This window comes from Capsicum annuum, chromosome 4 (assembly GCF_002878395.1).
Source record: "Capsicum annuum cultivar UCD-10X-F1 chromosome 4, UCD10Xv1.1, whole genome shotgun sequence".
Lineage (NCBI taxonomy): Eukaryota > Viridiplantae > Streptophyta > Magnoliopsida > Solanales > Solanaceae > Capsicum > Capsicum annuum.
In genome coordinates this window covers 66,181,507-66,201,510 of record NC_061114.1, presented here as the reverse complement: position 1 = coordinate 66,201,510, position 20,004 = coordinate 66,181,507, and the positions used below count along the sequence as shown (strand labels likewise).

The following is a 20,004-nucleotide window of genomic DNA, read 5'->3' as shown; positions in this document are numbered from 1 at the left end:
CACTCTTTGCCTTATATTCAGGAGTGTCCCATAATATCAAGAACTAGGTCTACACTTCATTATTCAACCAACCAGGTTTTACCAATTTCTTTTGAGCCTCATACAAGTGTTCTTCGATCTATAAAGCTTCTTTCAATTAAAAATGCAGTCTATTTCATTAGCATGACAGTCACTCCATTAACACTTTGCCTGTAAAATAGTTTAATATAAAGTAATAAAATGAGTTAATGGATAAAATGGAAAAAATATCTTTAGGCAATGAGATTGATAGCTTATAAAACTATTTATACCATAAACTTTTTCCAAATGTCAATTCTAATTTCCTATGGAATCTCTAACCAACTATTCCATGGATTTTTAAAAACTGAGTTAATTTCTTCTATAACTATATGCTCAACGTCATATGTTAAAATGAAACTGCAATAAAATTATATTAAACCATAATCTTATCTTTGAAAAATTAAGGAAAACTTAAGGGTTACTTACCCATCACAATAAGGGATGATTTGTAGCCTCCCAACCTTGTCATATTCTAATACCTCTTTAAATTACAAATTCTAAGAAACAACTATTGTAGAATTAGGTGTTGTACAATGTATGGTGATATTGGTGTGTTAGGACCTCCAACTCTCAATCTAGAAAGGATTGGTATGGATGATTTCAAAGGCACAGATGAAGAGATACTATGCAAACTATTTTAGGATGAAGAGGTGTGGAACTGGCCAGATGGTGGAGTCATGAAAAATGCATTTGGTAGTAAACTAGTTGGTCTAGGAGGGGGAGGAATATTTGTAGTAGCTGGTTGAAGAGTTGTGGTAACAGGTGGTGGTGGTGGTAGTGTATATTGGTCTGTAGGAAGATTATCAAGTCCTTTCTTACTTTTCTTATGTCGTCCATTAACATTACCTTTTGATGCCATTGATTTTCTTTACTAGTCACCTGAAAAAGGAGGAACAACCAAATTTAATAATAGTCATGTTTGTTATAAGGTAGGAAGATATATACTTTAAACAATTAGGCCAGGAGTTCTTACCAAGACTTTAGATTATCATTTCTACCATCGGGTGCTTGCCTACATCATAAAGTGTTTTGACATGACATAGATGTGTTAAGTGAATCGAGAAAAAGCAAATAATTAGCTGATTTTTCACTGCACAGAGCTTCATTATCATAACAGGTACTCATTCAGATACATTCCCATCTTATGCTGGACTATAGTAGAGTATTGTACAGAATAAACATCATTTCTGTACTCTTGAATTTGTCCTAATTCTACTCTTTGTCAGTATGTTAATGCCACTTCCTATATATACTATGATTCACTCGGAGAGTACCAATCCGAAAAGCATTACCTAATCTTTGTGATCCACATTTATTTCTGTCGTACAAATCTAACATACTGAAATGCTACAATGTTATTAAAGTAAGATTAAAGTGATTATTTGGTGACTATTTATTTCATGCTTCAACTATATTGTACTTAAATGTAGGATAAAATGCCACCCAATCTATTTGCCTGTCTACAGCTTTCTCTTTTATTTTGGGATGATCACAACTCAGACTTTATCTCCCCATATAATATCTGCTATTTTGTCTGCAAGGGGAGCCTTGGAGTAACTGGTAAAGTTGCTTCCATATGACCAGGAGGTCACGGGTTCAAGCCTTGGAAATAGCCTCTGCAGAAATGCAAGGTAAGACTGCGTATGATATACCCTTGTGGTAGGGCCCTTCCCCGAACACCACGCATAGCGATAGCTTTAGTGCACTGGGTGCCCTTTTTTTTATCTGCAAGTTTGTTATAGTTAAATTTTCTCCTATCCCTTCTACCATCGTATCAACACTTTTTCTCTATCATATCCAGGTAACTAAATCTGCAAAGACAAGTACTTATACTCATGCCTAATGCTTCTCAGCTTGCTCAAATAGACCACATTTTATTACCAATTGAGGCATCCTACCTGCCCCTCTATCTGCTATAAAGACTAAATAAAGTTAAAGCTAATGTCCAGAAGGCTTAAGATACATAACAAGAATGAATTATCCTGAAAGGTTTGAACCAAATTTCTAAACACAAAACACTAGCAGATGAACAGAAAATGAACTCAACAAAAGAATGTAGATAGTACTATAAAAGATAAGCAGTATATCTCCTTTACAAATAATTCAAATAAGAGTGTATAGAATATGAAATGAGATACTATTGTTGCAGTAATCATTACTACACCGTACACCAAGTATAGGAAAGAAATTTGTACAAGTAAATGGCACGACAAGTCAAATTATGTATGAAGTATCTCAAAGTGCAGAATACAAGGTATGGGCCTAACACTTATTTATATTTAAGGATATTAAAAGTAAGAAGCTGTAGAAAAGATTCATACACAAAGATATCGTGTACTGTCCCAATTTCAGGATGATCAGGAAATCTAGTAACATGCTTCAGAGGAGATCGTGCAGATCTGTAATAATCATCACTTAGTTCCTTATATGACTTGGGAAGTTATAATTAAACATAACTAATTACATATGTTTTTTACCTATTGAGATATTGTATGCGACTGAATATGTTCATTATACGTCCATACACACCTGTAAACATGTCATTAAGAAACAACTATGTGTATCTCGTGATTGGAGTAGAAAATACATGTACCTATACATATTCTATTTTACTATCTGTAATATCTAAGGAAGAACTATGCTAAAACCTGAACTGATCATAATTTTATGTGGGATTAACTAAGTAAACAATGAAAAAAATAACAAAGCAATGAATGAACCCCCAAAAAATGAAAAGCACAAAGCCACTCCATAAAAGGCAGCAAGATGTGTTGTAGTTTATGCAAAACCATAGCATGTAAGATATAAAATAGCAGGAAAATTTGTAACTATTTTTCTTTCATTTTGTACATTAGAATCGTAGATTTGGTTAAAGGAGTGCACAAGAACTAGTATGACAGATATACAATCTCCAAGTTACCCACCTTTATACATCTTGTACAGTTTGTTTGTTCATAAGTTAAACTTCCGTTACTTCAAGATACTCCTTGCATAGAAAAAGGACCACATACATTAAACAGGAGATTATCAGGACTCATGTTACCGGGCATGTACTATATTCTAGTAATAATCAATATTCAGCTAGAAAACTAAGGATAAAATGCTTATATTTTCAGACAGCTAATAACTTTGCACATATACCTAGCATAAAGGTATGAGTACACGAGACCACTTCAATTTTTTCTAAGCTAATAGACAAATATGATTCTAAAAGGGAAGGAAGTACAATCACCATGCATGTGCTTTCTTTTCTTTTTCATCACAAGGGTGCCTTAAGTGGGCAACCCGGTCTCTTTTTCTTTTTGAAAATGGTGGTGGTATCTGGGCTAAGCTAGCGTGCACCATGAACATTCCATCATGTACCTTCTATCCTCCACCAGAACTGACACTTATAACTTTTCTCCCCAAGGCTTAGACATATGGAAAGAAGTTAACAAATATTTTTTTCCTTCTTCAAAATATAAACATGACACCTCATGGTTCTTCTCCCACTTCATCAGCCAATAAGCCCTTATGAATAAAGTTATCTTTGAAAGCTTAAATTTTGTAAGAATCTACATGATTCACTTTCTTAGCTTAAATTAAAAGTCTGAATGATAGTTTTTCTCTGTGACAAAGGCTCTCACTGAGACCATAGCTTTTAATAAGAAAATAGCACCATAAAACCATGTAAATATGAATTCTTCACCATTGTAAAAATGGTACCCAATCAAAAAGACAATGAGGAACATTGATTTAAAATGCAAGAGGAATTGGAAGTCATGCCTGAACAGGCCCTCCAAGTCATGCCTCCGTCTACATTGAATAGGCCCTCCAAGTCGTGCGTCACGCACAAGGTGAATTGGAAGATTATCCATAACATCAAAAAAATAGGAGGAAAACTTTTGGCCTACTTATTTAAGGTTAAGAGAATGTTGATATCCATCAAAGATAGGTTCTCCTCCTTTAATGTGTTAGAACACAAATCTTTGAAAAATAAGCTTATCTCTGTTATGGGCTTTCATATTCTATTGGGCAATGAACTGAATGCAATTGTCATTAGTGACTCCATGAAAATGTGACAGTTATGGATCTTCATAGAGGTCAACTTTCTTTTCTTCATGTCAATGCACCTGGACAAATTTTACACATATCCATCTGACATTCTCAAATTCTTAACCTAATCATAAATCACTCTTCTTTCATCCAAGGTGAATGTGAACTGTCCTTGGGTTTCTGAATCTTATAGGTTAAGTATGTCAAGTACAACTCACTGCGCCAACGATACTCCATCTAGCCTTCAAGTTATTTTTTTGTTTTGATACTTATATCCATCATAGTATTAAATAGGTTATCAAATAAGTTTTTCTCAATATGCATGGCATCTAGAATTTGAGGTTAAAGATTGTCCTTCCAGTAATATAACTCCCAAAATATGCTTCGCTTAGTCCAATTATGTGTAACACCATAACTAGGTATCCTGGGATAGAAACTCTATTACCTTAGGCAGATTCTTCACTCTATCCCAAATTTTTTCTCGCGATAAAATTGACGGTGGCTCCTCAAATCAAACTTATTCTTGATGAAATTATTAGTATTTCTCCTAAACTCATGTTTCATTTGCAAGAATCGACAGTGACAATCAAACCATGAGTTTTTACCCCTATGTTTCAAAGTGAAAGCTTTTGTGTCTTCCATATAATAAAGGCCAGCTAACTTGCCCACAGTCGACCACCCAGACATCATTCCATAAGTAGGAAAGTCATTTATAGTCCACATCAAACCAGCGTACAATCTAAAGTTTTGTTTCATTGATACATTATATGCTTCCATACCTTCATGCCATAATAAGTTCAACTTATCAATTAATGGTTGCAGATATGCATCAATCAAAATTTTTTGATTAGGAGGACCTGGAATAATGCAAGTTAGAAGTATCTACTGACTTGTCATACCCAATTCAGGTAGGAGATTATAAAGAGTCACAAACACTGGCCAACATGAATATGGTGTAGCTGAGATAGAAAATAGAGTAAATCCATCAGTAGATAATCCCAACCTAATATTTCTTCATTCACTAGCAAACTTCGAATACACACTATCAAAATACTTCCATGCTTCTCCATCTAATGGGTGACATAAAACATCAGGTGGTATTTTATTTTCATAGTGCCATCTCATGTGAGGGGCAGAGCTAATTGATGCATACAACCTCTTTAACCATAATATAAGAGGTAAGTAATGCATCAACTTCATAGGAACCTTCTTTCCTTTGGCATGTGTGACTTCCTTATAGCCAGGCTGGTTATAAAATTTGTAATGTTCTAAATTTGCATCTTTCTTATAGAATAACATGCAACCTTTCTCGCAACAGTGAATCCTCTCTGATGAAAGTCCTAACTTAGAAACCAACTTCTTTGTTGTGTAGAAATATTTGGGTAAGTCAAGTTTATTTGGACCAATGATAGAATTCATGTCCTCTTGAGAAATAGAATAATTTGACTTAATAATTAGTAACCGAACCACAACAGATAATTGGAATGCATTGATCCTTCATACAATGGATGACTAGCTTCCTTTAATTGTTCATAAAAGTGCTTATCCTCATCATTTGGCTCATTTTGAATCCCTGAGTGTGTTCCAAAATCATCCCGGACCATCTCACTATATTGGGAACATTCAACATTTTTCTCTCTTATTGATCTTTCAACATAATTCTGAAAAGCAAAATTATTAGTAACACTACTCTCTCCATGAGCTGTCCACACAGTATAATTCAACATAAAACCCTTCTTATAAAGATGTAATGTAACAACATCTGGACTCAATAACTTGCAACACTTGTAATTCCAACAAAGACAAATAATTGTCCTTTCAGTAAGAAAATCCTCAAGTGTCATTGTTTTAGCAATAAATTCACCTACCCTAGCTTTATATTCCTCTCTCAACCCCACATGGTTAGGATAAGTTATATTATACATCCACGTACGATCTTCATTTTCCATCTACCCAAGAACGACAAACAATAATAATAGAGAAGAGCAACAAAAACAAGAGAAACAAAACAATGATAGAAGAAAAAACACCAACAGTGTAGTTTTCATACATTTCGTTGCTTAAAGTACCATTAGTTCTCAATTCTTCACATAGTTTTAATAGTTATTTACAAAATTTTTTCAACATTTGAACTACTCATATTTCTAGAAATTAAATAGAAAATCAGGAAGAAGCTAAGTAATCATAGCTTTAAATGATTCATGAAATTAAGGAGACAATATATGCTATTTTTTTTCTTACACTATGGTCAAATATTAACTTATCCTGTTATTAGCAGATATGGCTGAACATATAAAATTTGTGCATGTAAGCAGCAATTTGTGTGAAAAAGTATTTTACTATACCTTTTTGGCTTCTGCCTTAAGTATGCTTTTCTTATCAAGTGTAGAGAAACTTGTGTTGAGAAGAATGCTGGGAATAAGACACCCATTTTTCTTTTGCTGACTAGCTAGAAGAGATGATTGTTCCTTCATGGACTCAATAGGAAAAGATTCAGCAAGAAGAGCCAAGGATGAGAGCAAGGTGCGTAAATACATGGACAAAAACAATTCAACCAGTAGGAACAAACATTATAAATCCCAAAGGCTACAATTCAACTCTATCGTTAAGGCAAACATTTAATATTAGATCAAATTAAGTAACTCTAAATTACACTAGAATAAAGACTATGAAATAAACCCCAAAAGTAACGTCAATTCAATCAATACTACAACTATTTAATACAACAACAACAATAACCAATTGATAAAATTAACAATCAGTTCCTTTAAGCTCAATAGTTTTCCAGTTGATAAAACAAAAATAAAACAATCTGTGTAGTTGCTACAGAAGAGATCAGACAGCATGAATATAATACAAGTCCATTTAATTTCATCATAAGATTCCTCTGTCTAACAAGTATTTCAATCCCTAGAATAACCCAGTCTTGACACATTGGCACAAGAATATGGAGAAAAATCCATAGACAGAGTGCAAAATATAACCATCAATGACAAAATAGACTTATTTACACCAGTACCATGAGATCATTGGAAGTATTGGATATATAAGAACGTGCCAATAGCACAGATTTACCTAAATAGTTCTGAACTTGTTCATTTCTTTTATCTTATTCTACATTTGTTAAAAAGTTGTAATGCAAAAACCTAGAGACAGAGAACCAATGTTGACAAATCCCTTTTAGGCCTAAATTCACTGAGTAAGAATATTCCCAGAGACGACAAATAAAACAACTACAAAATACCCATTCTTTTACCCATCCAAAATACTAACAAATAGCAGGAAAACTACAAAATCTTGCAACTCACCATCGTTGTTACCGTTGCCGTTACAGTCACCGTAACTGTCACCGTCAATTTATAAGAGAGACAACGCAAAGTGAAGAGATACCACCATGATTTTGTAGGGTTTAGAGAGAGAGAGACCGCAGTGATAGAAATGTGAAAGTGTTGATATGTTTAATTTATATCATATATATGTGTTATTTAATAATTAAATATAGTTTCCGACTACTTCTGTAGGGTAGAAATTTAATATATTTAATTAATTATAATATTTCTGACTACAATGGTTAGGAAATTTTTTATTATATATATTTAATAATTTATTTATTTAATTATTTATATTTTCAACAATAGTAGTCAAAAATATATTTAATAATTTATTTGATTATTTATATTTTTGACTACATTGGTTGAAAAAACACTGGTAATAATTTATTTAAATAATTATTTAATTTATGTATTAGGGTATGATTATATATTTAGCTATATAATTATTTAGCTATTAGTATTTCCGACTGCAGTGGTCGAAAATATATATTTAATAATTTATTTAATTGATTGTTTATATTTTCGACTACAGTTGATCGAAAATATATATTTAATAATTTATTTATTTGATTATTTATATTTCTAACTACATTAGTTGAAAATATATATTTAATAATTTATATATTTAATTATTTATTTTTCGACTAAAATATATATTAATAATTTATTTATTTGATTATTTATATTTCCAATTACAATGGTCAAAAATACATATTTTTAATAATTTATTTATTTAATTATTTATAATTATGGCTGTATTTGTTGGAAATACATTGGTAATAATTTATTTAAATAATTATTTAATTTCTATATAAAAGTCTGATTATATATTTATTAATATATTTATTTAATTATTTATATTTTTGACTACAACTGTCGGAATATATATTTTCCAAAATTTACTGCCAAATATTCTGATTATGGTAGCCACAAATAGTATCGGGAAATTATTTTATAAAAAATAATAAAAAAGTAAATTTTTCGACTGAAGTAGTTGGAAATTTACAACTACTTTTTTTTAGTCAGAAATTTCAGTCGAAAAATAGTGAATTTTTGGTAGTGTGGATGACCTATACCAACGACCTCTAAGAGACTGAGATAGAAGCAAAGCTACCCATTCTCACTGTCTTCCAGCTTAAGACATTCACTATCACGTTTGTCTTGCTTGGATGATATAATGAGAGATGTCTTAATCCTTAATCAAATCCATACATCTATGCTACCTAGAGTTATGCTCTCTCTAGGTCATAAAATACTGAAGACTATAATGATCCATGAAAATTTTACAATGCACACCATAAAGATAATGCCTTGTAAGTACAAAAACTAACACCACCAACTCTAAATTATGAGTGGGGTAGTTGCACTTGTGTAACTTCATATTTCTCAACACATAAGAAATAATTCAACCCTACCGCATTACCACACAATCCAAACCAATATCGAAAGCATCTCAATATATGGTGAATCCCCCACCTTCAATAAGAAGAGCCCATATAGAAGCTGAAGTAAGAAATCCCTTGATCTTCCTAAAGCTTGGCTCACATTCATCAACCCACCAAAAAGGAACCTCCTTTTTAGTAAATCTTGTCATCAACACTGCAATAGTAGGAAAACTCTCTATGAATAGTCTATAGTAACCAACCAAACTAATAAAGTTACAAACCTCAGACGGAGATGTAGGCCTAGCCCAAACATGAATTACCTCAATCTTTCCTGGATCCACCTTAATCTCATCATTAGACACCACATTCCTAAGGAATGTCACTGACTCAAGCAAGAATCACACTCAAAGAATTTGGAAAAAATCCTATTATATCTTAAAGTTTAGAGAATAATCCTTAAATGCTACATATGCTCATCTTTACTTCTTGAATACACAAGGATGTCATTGATGAATACAATCACCAAGCAATCTATATAACGCCTGAACACGCAGTTCATAAGATTTGGAGTATTGCCCAATCGAAAAAACATCACCAGGATCTCATAATGACCATAATGGATTTGAAAGGCTGTATTTAGGATATTCTCAACCCTAATCCTCAAATCATGATAACTGGAACTCAAATCAATCTTAGAGGACACTACTACTCCCTAAAGTTTTTCAAATAAATCATCAATATAAGGCATAGAGTACCTATTCTTCACTGTCACCTTATTAAGCTACCTATAATCAATACACATATGTATGGAACCATCCTTCTTCTTTACGAACAAGATAAGAGCTCCCTAAGGTGATAGACATCATCTAATAAAACCCTTACTAAAAAGATCTTGAGGCTAAGAGTTTAGCTCCTTAAGCTTTGTAGAATCCATATGACAAGAAGCCAGAGAAATAGGTTGGGTGCCCGACTCAAGATCAATAATAAACTCAACATCGTAGTCAGGAGAAAGACTAGGTAGATCGATACGAAAAACATCAGGAAACTCACAATCTATAGGAACAAAGTCAAGCAACATATCTCTAGACTAACATCATAAATAAAATCTAGAAAAGACTTGCAACCCCTCGAATAAGTCTCCTAGACTGAATATATGAAATGATCACTATCGGTTCACGACTAATAGCTCTCTGCCATACAACCGGGGATATGTTAAGCATTACTAAGGTAATGGTTTTGGCATAATAATCCAAGATGTCATGATTGTGAAATAACCAGTCTATGCCCATAATCATACCAAAATCCATAATGTCTAATATAATAAGATCAACTTGAGTATCAAACTCCAGAATGTCACAACAGATAAACTACAAACCCAATCCATGACTAAAGAATCATCCATGGTAGTAGATACACATAACGACATAGATAAAAAATCGCAAGATAGCTTTAACCACGAGGCATAATAAGAAGACACATAAGAATATACGGATCCAAAATTAAATAAAAAAAATCTAGTTAATGGAACACCAAAATCATCCCTGTGTTAACAACATTTGAAGACTCAGGCTTGAGCCTAGTAGGTAGGGTATACAAGTAACCACTCCTCCACCTAGTTAGGCTCCTAACCAATCTCCTATCCTACCTACCTAAGAGCCTCTATGAGCACCTTAGGGATTTACCAATGACCATGCATACCACCTCTAGCTGGGGTGAAACTTCCCTAATTGGTGGAACACTCTAAAATGAAAGAATCACCATACTAGGACTTGGGATCTCTCTCAAAAAATAGCCAAAGGCCCTAAAACCATAACATACCCCTAGATCTGCACTAAAACTAGAAGATAAGTCTGACCTAGAATAACCAACACTATTAGAATACCATAAAGACAAACCCCTCAGAGCTGACTACTACTCTAGCTAACATGATCATTGTAACTAGACTATCCTCTATTTGTAATTAGAAGTGCAGCTAGAATGGGCCTACTAGACTAGCCCTAATACTAATATAGTTGATGTGGTGAGTACCTACCCTGAGTAATACTACCTTCAAAATATGAACCATTTTAACACCCATTTAAACTACCCTAATATCATGGGCACTTATTACTGCCCCTTTAGGCCTCACGATGTATATCCATCATAACCTGAGTATGATTAGAAACCTTAGCAAAAGACCTACCTATATCAATAAAACTATATGTAGATATGCAAAGAGGGATTCTTAATCCCCCAAAAAAGTACCAAACCCTCTTATACTCAAAGGTCGAAATTGATGTAGCATGCCTAGATAACTCATAAAATCAAGCCTTATACTCCACAACAGCCATAGAGCCCTACTCCAACTTTAAGAATTGATCTCTCAAATGATCTCTGTGACTTTGAGGCATATAATTCTCCAAGAAAATCTTAGAGAATTGAGTTCATGTAGATAAGGGATATCCAATTTTCTTAGATCAAGTTGAACTCTCTAACGATTTCGAGCCACCAAATCCAATTGAAAAGTAGTGTAATTTATTCCACCAGTATCTACTATGCCTAAATTTAAGAGTATATCTTCCCAAGCGATCAAGAACTCATAGGCATCCTCATTTGGTGCACCAAAAACCTAGGCGGAGCCAATCTCAAGAATCTACCCAGCATATAAATCTTCTTAAGTAATAGTAGGTTGGGAAAATACTAGATGAGAAATTATTGGTAGAGCAACCACTAGTGCAAGATGATCCTCAACTTTGGGAGCTACGGCTACAAATTGTGCCTCTGCCTCAGTACCACTTTGATCCACAGATTATGCACTATAAGATGGTACACCACCAATAAATACTAAAAGCTAAACCAATGCATCTCTAAGCTCTAATGAAGAAATAAACCCAGGTGGAGCCTAGGCTAGTCCCAAGACCAAAACTGGCTGGGGAAAAAGAATCTTTACCTCAGGAGTAGGAATATGGTTTGGTGAAGGATCCATATTCTAGTCCCTGGTTGGGTCTGTATTTTTAGGATGTCCTTAAGCTCTAGTTCATCCATGAACAACAAAAAGATCCCTAGGCCTAGACTCGAGATCCTCATCTTATATAGTGGTAGCACGTGCCCTAGCCATCTGTAAAAGAGTGAAACTAATGAAATCTTCAGTAAACAACTTAATCTCTTAGCACAAAATAAGTGAAAGAAGTTATGTACTCCTATAAATGTCCTATAGCCTCTCAAAGATATAAAAGAACATCATTATTGTAATCTACATGACTCTATGAGATATGTGCTCTTATACCAACAATACCAGTGAACCTAGTGCTCAGATACCAATTTCTCAGCAACTAAATTATGAGTCAGGATGTTATCTATGTTATCCCACTAGTAGGTAAGCCGAACCATAGACTGAAGCTAGACGCAATGGACTAATTTTGCAGAAAAGGGCATAAAAGTTAGAAATTAACAAGTAAAGACTTATAACAATAATTCTAGTAATTATGATAGTCTAAATGATGATTAAAACATCAATAACCATCCCATGACCTAGTAGTGTTGGTATAAGATTCACTAGAAAAAGGAAATACAAGTATTGTAATAGTCAATATATATCCATCTCGAATAAAGAAAGAATAGACATAAATAGTACTTCTTTCATTTCATTTTATGTGTCATAGTTTAATTGGGCACAAAGTTTAAGAGATAAGTAAAGACTTGATTCTTTTTACCAAATTATCCATTATTAAAATAATGTACTATTATTATATTTAATTAAGTGGGGCTTTATAAGTTGGACCAGTAAGGGTAAAATTTGAATTAGTGTTTAATTAATTACCAAATAAAGAAATGTGAAATTTGTTTTGGGATGTACAAAAAAGGAAATAATGACACATAAAATGGGATGGATGGAGTAGAAGAAAAAAGCCAACTCCAACTCTAAGATCTCACCCTATCTCTGAACTTAACTTATCACAATCTCAACGTCTACATCATCCAATAGTACTCAAATCTACATCATAATATACAAATGTATAATACGAGTACCAAAGCCAAGGGTAAGAATTAGGCATCATCTCTCGACTGAGCTAAATCATAATATGTACAATAAAGATGAAATATAAATAAACTAAGTCAAGGTAAAAAGGCAAACCTTGAATAAATCACTAAGACAATAAATAAATGACCAAGACATATATAATATGAAAGAGAAAAAACATAATTAAAATTACAAGAATCACCCCTATAAGAAAGTAAGTGCAGAAAAGTAAAAAACCTAATGGATCCCTAAAAGCTCGAATGGAGCAATCAATATAGTAAATAACCAAAATACCATAAATTTACCAAATATTAGGCCATAATCATAAATACATTCATGTAACAACATACCATAAATAACCTCTCAGTGGTGGACTCGAATTAGAACTCATATCATCATGATCATCATCATCATTATTTGCTGGACTTGAACCAAAACTCATATCATCAATTGTCAGACTTGAACTAAAACTCATATTAGTCCAGGAGTGCCAAACTACCATAAAAATCAAGAATTTAGTCTATTTAAACTATATAATATGCTATTTTAAGGATATAATAAACCCATTAAGTCCACAATAAACTAATAAAGGTCCTGGAGTAAGGTGGGCCAGAGAGGCCTACTTCTAATCCCAAAAATTTGTTCAAATAAAAAATCTACTCTGGACTAGGCTAAGGTATCTAAATTTATTTCAAGATATCAAAGAATCCAAAATTAGCCATATGATTGTAATTCTATCCTAAACATGAGTAACTAAGTTTATTCACCTAATTTATGATTTTCAAAGATGTCTAAGCCGTCTTAATAATACTAGTTATACTATATCTCTAAGACCTAATTCACATCCCATATCTATCATAATATTTTATGTATTCTATGAATTAGCTCAATCTATGAAAAAGATAAACCTGGATACCAAAGAAAACCGTAAGAAATTTGCTAAATTATTGATTTACCTTTCTTAGAAGCTTCCACAAGATTCCATGATATCAAAAACATACTCTACTCAGCAAAATAAGAACAACGATACCCATATTGTAATTTTGTACTTCGGGTACAAAATTATGTAAAAATTCCATTTCGAGCACATTTGTGTAGTCACACTTTCAAAATAGACAATATGTTTCTCTATGCTCAAAGAATATTTACCCTAAAAAATGGTTAACTTCTGAGATTAATTTGTGATACAATTAATCTACCAATATTCAAGGGATTTTAGCAGAAATTATAAGATATTAACAATGGAATTAATGAAAACTTATCAAGAATTCATAGAAGAATTGCATTATTTGAGTTTATGAATACCCAAAAATTACCTACTATTGTATCTCCTAAGTTTTCACACCTTCTTGGGTTCTACTCCATTAGAAATAGGAGATAAATGAGAGAAAATATCATAAGTGAGGCATTTTATAGTACCAGGTGTCCCTTAAGCGGACATTGGGTCGTTTAAGCAGTCATTGCTTAAGCGGCCAAGTGAAGTTATAGCGACATTGGTGACTTTTGCATTTGTCTCTTAAGAAAACTTTGGTCTCTTATGCGACCATTGCTTAAGTGACATCATTTATGCAAGTCATATCACTTAAGCGACTTTTTCTCTAGGGACCCAATAGACGCTTAAGCGAATATACTAGTACCAGCAGAAGACTAAGAACTTTTCCAAGTCATCACCAACCCCTCAAGATTAATCTGAAACCCTATATATGCAAATGGACTATGCTACCCTATATATTTGATATTCCAAACTCAATGGTCCAGTCAAAATTCTATTTGAGGTTGTTTTAGTGAAAAGTAGGTCCTACAACAACGTTCCATTTTTCTTAAGTTCCAACCAATAGCCTAAAATGAGTTTGGAAGCCTTGGAACTTGAACTAAAGGTTCACCTAGTTAAAATACCCTGCAAATCCTTGACAAGTTTTGAGCTATTCCTCACATGTTTAAAGGGCTCAAAGTAATTATTTCACACTAAGTACAAGTGACTTAGCCATTTTAACACCCCAAGATTTTAAATATGTTACTTTTGGCCTGCTTATTTTTTAAACATTGATTTATCAGTAGAAATATGTTTAGGAATGTTAAAAGGGCCATTCTAGAGAATTTTAGGATTTTTAGAAAAGGTGCGTTGTAATTTTGGACCACAGAGGCAGTATACCTCCTTATTTTCACTGTGCCACAGAGGATGGACCTCCATGATATAAATGTTTCATAGAGATTATCTTCTGCGATACACAACGTGTCATATAGGTTAGCCTCCATGATAAATAACATGTCATGGAGGTTAGCCTCCTTAATAAGTAGTGCATCACAAAGGCTAGCCTCTACGATAGGCATCGTGCCACACTGTAGTGTAAAATTGGTTAGCCTTTCTAAAAGTTAAAGGGGCATTTTGGTCTTTTTCCTTTCTCTAAACAACCAATCTATGACACAAAACCCCAGAGGGGCATTATTTACCCATTTATCAGTAGTTGATGACATTCAATCTCCTTTCACTAACCAGAACAAAAAAATCAAAAGATTCTACCAATAATTCACCCTTCCAAGGTCTCAATTCAAAGTTTTCTTTTGGAATTCAAGAAACTCAGGTATTGGGATATTCATTTATCGGTATCTTCCACCTATTGAGTCCTAAGAATATCTTATTTTATAATTATAAAACCTTTTCTCTCTCTTCATGAAATTTCAATGTCAATTATGAATACATTCAAGTTTCTCTTAATAATTTTGCAAACCATGATAATGCGTTTTCCCCGATGAGTTATATTTTTACATGCATTATAATCTCAATCATCGATACCATGTTTGTTTGACACCATATGAATTATCAATTTATGAGTTATCCATCTTATGATATACTCACCATCATTATGATTAATTGGGTTAACTTATGTTGGTGGGTTATGAACACTCGATACCTATATGTTTATGCATATTTTTAATTTTAAGTAGCAACTCAGTCAGATCATGATTTTATCATTATATTCAAAATATCATATTCATGTTGTGGAATTATTAGTACTGAGTTCTGTTAGCTTTAATCAGTTCCAATTTTAGTTTAGTCGGGAGTAGGATTTAGCATCAAGTGAACCTAGGGATAAAGATTCACCCGCTAGAAGAGAACTAAAACCTTTAGTAGTAGTGCCTAAGTTCCAAAACTATGTAGTTACCGTAGGTTATGAGATGTCACCTGCCACTAGAGAACTGACACTCTATTAGGGGTCACTCACCAGTAAAGGACTGATACCCTACTCCTTTAAGACAACACATTATATAACCACACAATCAGTATTGGTACCCGTGGCAAGGTACTGACACCCTTTGGACTGGGGTTATAGGTTGGATCTCAATCAACTCAAATTGGGGTATCTCAATTAAATAACAGGTCCCATAATTTCAAATCAATATTTAGATCTCATTAACTCAGGTTTGCATGACCAAGTGTTAAGTTTATCAACTATTCAATTATTTAGTTTTACAGGTTATTTTACTACATTAGTTACTTAGTGTTGTATTCGTCTTACATGTTCATGTATTCATGATTAGTACTTATATATGTTTTACAGTTACTACCATATCACATACTAGTACATTCAACGTACTGACCGCATACTCTCTTTTGTACTATATTGATTTCACAATATAGGTTCTAAAGCTCAATTTCCTATCGAGCTTAGTTAGTTCAACGCCACTTGACAACAATTTCAGTGATTTATTATCTTTCGAGGGCAAGTTATTTGAAATTATTTTCTATACATTCTTTATTTCAGTCAGTTAGAGTTAGCTGAGGTTTTATACCATCAACTCCTCCGATTTTAGAGGCATATAGATAGTCATATAGTTTTTCAAATTTTTATTAGAAGTTTAATCATGTTGGGTATTTTTTTGGTGTTATATATTATCAGGGTATTTATTAGTTTAGTTTCACTATATGATGTTTTATTATTACTTTATTCATTGCTCACAAAAGAAACTAGATAATGGGTGAGATTGGGGTCACTTGTTGCCTTAAACACCGTGTTATGACTAAGGGGTAGTCTCGGGTCGTGACAAACTTAGTATCAGAGCCTAAGGTTTTTAAAGTGTCCTAGGATGAATTAAAGACGAGTTAAGTAGAGTCTTTTGCTTGGGTATGAATTGCGCCACACCGAAGTAGTATTCATGTCATGCTTTGATATCACAATTAAAAGACATTTTAGGATAGTTTTCCTTTTTTCAGTATTCATATCGTTGAAAAGAGCGCGAGCTCTATTGAATTCCTTTTTCTAACTCATCCTTCGTTCTTATAAAGAAAATGCCTCCCAGAAGAAATAATTATAGAAAGAACAGAGATCATCCCATACCACAACCTATTCAAGAAGATCCTACAAATGAGCATGTCTCCCATGCTGAATTTAGGACCACTTTCATATTTTTGGCTAAGACTATGGCTGCTCAAAATAACCAGCAGGTTGTTGCCCAAGTCAAGCCAGTAGTAAGCACATCAACATATAAGATCTAAGATTTTCTGGGGAGGATCTGCAATAGTTTCTTGATTGTGGAGAATTTGACAGAAATTATGGGTGTTAATGCTAGTGCGAGTGATGAATTAAGTGCTTACCAATGGCAAGGAGTGGCTCATACTTGGTTCAAGCAGTGAAAAAAGGATAGTAGTGCTAAGGCAGGTCCTATAAAGTAGGATGAGTTTTCTACGACGTCCTTAGACTGATTTTTCCCACTTGAGTTGAGGAAGTCGAAGGAGAAGGAGTTTATAAATCTGAGGCAGGGTAACAGGAGTGTGAAGGAGTACTCACTCAAGCTTACCTAATTGGTGAGGTATGCTCCAACTATGATGATAGATTCCAAGGCCAGAATGAGTAAGTTTACGTCTAGTGTGTCATATAATGTATTAATAGAGTGCAACACAACAATTTTAATTAAGGAGATGGACCTTTCTGGGATGATGGTTCATGCTAAGCTGATTGAGTAGGAGAAGTTCAAGGAATGGGAAAGGAAGAATAGGAGGGACAAATAGGTAGCTTCAACTTCTCATAGGGAATCATTCTCAGTTATACCAAAATTTTTAGTTCCAACCCCATCTTTAGCCAGTGCCTAAGTTCAAGAAGGACAATTAGGATAGAGCACCAGGCTCTAAGTCCTAGGGTAGCATCAATTATAGTCACACCAATCCGCTTTCTAGGTGATGTGGAAATAACCATCAGGGGAATTTTGGAAGGTAGTGATACGTGTTTTGGATGTAGAAATCTAGGACTTAATATTAGGGATTGACTAGTAGTTGCCAAGAAGGATAAAGACTTCCATCAACTAGGTAAGTCTAATTTCTCGTAAACTCCAGCAGGCTGCCCGACACAGAAGAATGCCACCTCTTGCTCCCTAGTAGGAAATGTTAAAACTGACTTCATGCTCTCCAAACTCAACATGATTAGGAGAGTTCTCATAATGTGGTTATGAGTACATTACAAGTCTTTCCCTCTTCATATTTATGCATTGTTAGACCCTAGAGCTTCACTTTCTTTTGTTAATCCTTATATAGTAGTAGAATTTGGCATTTTTCATAAATTATAAGTAGAATGTTTCTTATTGTCTACTCAAGTTGATAGTTCTATTACAGCTAGACGGGTATACAAAAGTTGCTCGATCATACTATCTCCTAAAATTATCTTAGTAGACCTTGTAGAATTAGAGATGACTGATTTTGATGTTATTCTTGACATGGATTGGGTCCTATGCCTTAGTTGATTATAGAAATAGAATTTTCCAGTTTCATTTCCATAATAAGTTCTTCTAGAATAGAAGGGTAGTACCTATGTCAAGATAATATCAAAGGGTTGTATATACCATCTCCTTTATGTCATGGACTCTAATTATGGAACTCCAACTATTGAGTTAGTCCTAATAGTGAATGAGTTTCCAGAAGAGTTCTCTAAAGATCTTCTTGGAGTTCTTCCTGAGAAAGATATCTACTTCAGAATAGATCTCCTTCTAGATACCCAACCTATTTTAATTTTACCTTACAAAATAGCTCCAGTTAAGCTTAAGAAATTGAAATAAAAGTTGAAAAACCTCTTAAATAAGGGTTTCATCAGGCCTAGTGTCTCTTCTTAGGGCACTCTAGTTCTTTTCATGCACAAGAAAGATAGTACTTTTAGAATATGCATTGACTACCATCAGTTGAACAAAGTCACAATCAAAAATAAGTATCATCTCCTAAGGATTAGTGACTTGTTCAAAAACCTTCAGGGTGTAAACTATTTATCTAAGATAGAACTCAGATCCGTCTATCATTAACTCAGATTTAGAGAATGTGACATTTCAAAGACCACCTTAAGGGCTTGGTAGGGTTACTTCAAATATATAGTTATGTATTCTGTAGTAATAAATTCTCTTATAGCTTGTATGGACTTGATAAATAGGGTATGAAAGCAGTACTTGGACATGTTCATCATAGTCTTCATAGATGACATCCTCATCTATTCTTGTAGTTAAGGTGATTATAAAGACCATTTGAGAATTGTATTGCTAACCTTAACGATCACCCGTTATTCTCTTAGTTCAGTAAGTGTGAATTTTAGTTGAGATCAATAACTTTCATTGGTTAGATTATTTTTAGTGATAGCATTTGAATTAATTCTTAAAATACTTAAACAGTAAGAAATTGTCTTAGGCCCATCTCTCCATCAGATATCTGAAGTTTCTTAGGTTAAGTTGGTTACTACATATAGTTTGTTGAAGGACTTTCTTTTATTACTTCTCCCATGACTCGATAACTTAGAAGAAAGTGAAATTTCAGTGGTAAAATTCATAAGAGAAGAGTTTTCAGGAGTTGAAGACTCAATTTACTTCTTCTCCAGTCTTTACTATACTAGAAGGTTTTGATAGGTTCGTAGTTTAATGTAAAGCTTATATAGTAGGTCTTGGTTTTGTGTTAATACAGCAAGGTAAGGTCATAGCCTATGCCCCTAGACAAGTCAGACCCCATGAGAAGAATTATCCATTCCATGATTTTGAGTTGGAAGCAATTGTTTTTGCCTTAAAAATTTTAAGGCATTACCTTTATAGGGTTCATGTTTATGTGTTTAAGGACCATAAGAGTTTACAGTATGTATTCATGCAGATGGATCAAAATATTCATCAGAGAAGGTAACTTGAATTGTTGAAAGACTATGACATGAGTGTGTTGTATCACCGATAAGGACAA

General features: G+C 33.5%; 1 long non-coding RNA gene across 1 annotated transcript; it reads right to left on the bottom strand.

Annotated features, from left to right (window-relative positions):
* Positions 1-6,440: 6,440 nt before the first annotated feature.
* On the bottom strand, positions 6,441-7,532 carry LOC107869734. The gene is made up of 2 exons (XR_001673929.2): positions 7,404-7,532; positions 6,441-6,563 (listed from the first exon to the last, which is right to left on the bottom strand). It is a non-coding gene; the product is annotated as an uncharacterized LOC107869734 (long non-coding RNA).
* Between the last annotated feature and the right edge of the window lie 12,472 nt (positions 7,533-20,004).